A 3,094-nucleotide genomic window follows, 5' to 3' on the forward strand; every position below is an offset into this window, starting at 1 on the left:
TAATTTTTTTTAATTTAAATTAATTAGTTTAGTTTTTTTAATTTAAATTCAATTGAATTTAAAGTTTTGAATTTAAATTCCAATTGAATTTATTGAAAAAAATTCCAATTGAATTTAAAGTTTTTGTTGTTGTTTTTCACGAAACACTAAGTTTATGTGAAAGGTTTTGCTGCAATATCTTTTTGCCAAGGATATTAAGCTTAAGTTATCCACAAGAAAATGGTGGGGAGAGGGAAGCTTTAGTTTTGAAAGCTTTTTTTTTTTTTTTTTTTTTTTTTTCTCTCCAGGTTTTTCTTGAGCACAGCAGCGTTTCAGTGTCTGCCTGCCATTAGTTGCCCCACTACCAAGTCAGGAGGGTCAATTAAACTTGCGTGAGGCAGAATTTCTTTATCTGAATCTACGTGGTTCACATAAATATATTCTTGTTTCCTTCTTTCCCTAGGATTATTCTTCTCCCAGTATTGAATGTTTCAACGGACACCGTTTAAGATCAATGAGCAAAAGCATCCTGCGGTGTTCAGTCTCCAGCTTTGAAGAAAGTATGGCGATACTGAGGGGAAATGTCAAGAGAAGATGCTTTTCAAGGTACTGTATTTCTATATGTTCAATCTCTGTTCGATTTGTAGATTGAAAAGCAAGAGAGAAAGCATGTGCAGTGAGTTGTGGCCTGATAAACCTCCGGCTAAAATCAGCAGAGGCCTGTGAGCATGCTGATGGCGTACCAGTACCTTAAAACTAGAGTCCCTCTTCTCAGTGAAAGTCTCCCGCTTTTCTAAAAAAACCTGTTTTTTTTTTTTTCCCAACCCCTTTGAGGTGTTCTTGTGGTTTAGCCCGGCCGGCAGCTAAACACCACACAGCCCTTCTGCAACCCTCCCACCTCCCTCTCTGGAACGGGGGAGAGAAATGGGAAAGTGAAGCCCACGAGTTGAGATAAAGACAGTTTATTAAGACAGGAAAATAATAATGATGATGATGATGATGATGATAGTACTGCTACTAGTAATGTGTACAAAACAAGTGATGTACAATGCAGTTGCTCACTACCCGCTGACCAGTGCCCAGCGTAACCCCTAGCAGCCCGGCTGCCCCGCCCTATCCATGGTGCAGCGTGTTGCCATAAGGCATAGAATTCTTTGGCCAGTTGGGGTCGGCCATCCTGAGTCTGTCCCCTCGCAGCTGTTGCTGTGCGCCGATTCTGATCGCCAGTAGGACAGTGAGACACCGAAAGGTCCTTGGCTTGTTGTAAGTACTGCTCTGCAGCAATTGAAACATCGGGGTGGTATCAGCACTCTTCTAAACATCCTTTCACACATTCTAAGCCAAAACATAGCAACCTACCCGCTACTAGGAGGAGAACTAACTCTGTCCTAACTGAAACCAGGACATGTATCTTTTCCACTTGGGTGCTATTGCTCATAATTTTGAGAATTCAACACGAGCAAGCTAGGAAATGTGGGTACATACAGAACCGCGTGTATATGGCACGCAACAGACTTGGGATGTGGATCCTGCGTGAGGCCTACAGGCTTCTCTTTGTATACCATGGAGCACTGGCTTGTAAACATGGTGAAATTTCCCATCCTTGATGGGTCTAATACAACAAGTCTTTTCTCCCTTCTCTGCCCTGTCCTCTTTCTTAATGTAGGCAGTTGAGAAAGCCAAAATTGGAACGAAAAAAAGAATATAACACAGGTAAGTGGCTGTAAGTCCCCGGGATACCTATTTACGCTGGTTACTGAAGAGGATGGCACTTGGTCACTCCATGGCTTTCATTTGGCCCCAAAGCCTTCTGTAGTCATCTGAATTCACTCCTCAGTGACTTTTCTGTGAAGAGAGGTAGGTGCAAATAGGAGATTTTATGAATTCCTTGGGGAGGGAGCAGTGTGAATTGCAGCTTGGTAGGCACAAAGCAAACTGTTCTAATTGTGCAAAGTAAATCGATACTTGATAAGTTCAAACTTAGTTTTATAGCTGGCAAGCACAAAAGTAAACCTTAGCTGTGATCCTACCAGCACAGTGGTGTAGCTCTTCCCTTCCCCTTGTCCTCTTGTCTCTTTTAATGACAGTGCAAGCAACAAACCTGTGCCAAAGGGTGCTGTATGGTAAACAATGGGCAGGCTTTTTTCTAAAAAGCACGAGTTTGAGTTATCTGGTGTTTGGGTGTTTCTCTTGAAACGATTCTTCCCTCCTTGAGCTGTTAGATCCTAATGCAGGAAATGGAAGTGCTGCATGCATAAACAGAGTAATCAAACATACACCTCTTAGGAAGAGGCTTGCAATGTCATAGTGTTTGTTTTGAGCACTGTTAGATACAGTTTGACATGAATGGAGTGAAAACACCTTAGAGAAAGGTGTTGATTGTTCTCACTTTTCCAAGACAGAAATAACTGGAGTAGATTTCCCTCCTGCATGGAACAAAAGTTGCACGTTTGTTTTTGTCTGGCTAGCTTTCAGTCTCTTTAAAAATTTCCCCACAGGTCCCAGTTTTAAGTAGACAGTTTAAACGTGCAGAGCGATAAAGAAGTGGAATGCAGTGGTTGTGACAACAACTTCTGATCTGAAATGTAAAGAAAAATCAATCCACTTCAGGGTGCCTTTTTTGTTTGTCTGTTTACATTTTACAAGAGCAACGGTTAAATAAGGAGAATCCCATCTTCACTGTTTCAAAATCCTTTGTTTCTGCGTTTCAGTCACCAGAACATTGAGGAGCAGAGCTGGTGCAAAAACTGTGAGACGAGTCCACGGAGAAAACAGGGACTTGGAGCTGCGCCGCAGCTGTAGAGTCGGACACAGTCAGTACTCGACTACTAACTCATCCATTCTATTTGACAAACTTATGACAAAGTAAGTCATCTTTTCTTGCAGACCTCTTAGAATGATCTTTCTTAGCAAGCCTTTGCACTATGGCATGATGTTGGCCTCGACTTGCTCTTTATTTTGACAGCAAAGAGTTATGGCTGCTCCTGGCATTTCCTTCATGTTTACAGGGAGACACCGTTACCTGGCTAGATAAACAGATTTTCTTGAAGGTGCTATTTCAGCATATAAGAATTGATTTAAAAAACAACAACAACAACAAAAGTGCTTCATGGCT

At 41.7% G+C, this 3,094-nt stretch overlaps 1 long non-coding RNA gene across 1 annotated transcript; it reads left to right on the plus strand.

Annotated features, from left to right (window-relative positions):
- The first annotated feature begins 446 nt into the window (after positions 1-446).
- Positions 447-2,800, plus strand: LOC309890781. The gene is made up of 3 exons (XR_014319447.1): positions 447-585; positions 1,646-1,692; positions 2,691-2,800. It is a non-coding gene; the product is annotated as an uncharacterized lncRNA (long non-coding RNA).
- The last annotated feature ends 294 nt before the right edge of the window (positions 2,801-3,094 follow it).

This window comes from Aythya marila (genome assembly GCF_965140915.1).
Source record: "Aythya marila genome assembly, contig: HAP1_HAP1_SCAFFOLD_179, whole genome shotgun sequence".
NCBI classification, from domain to species: Eukaryota; Metazoa; Chordata; class Aves; order Anseriformes; family Anatidae; genus Aythya; species Aythya marila.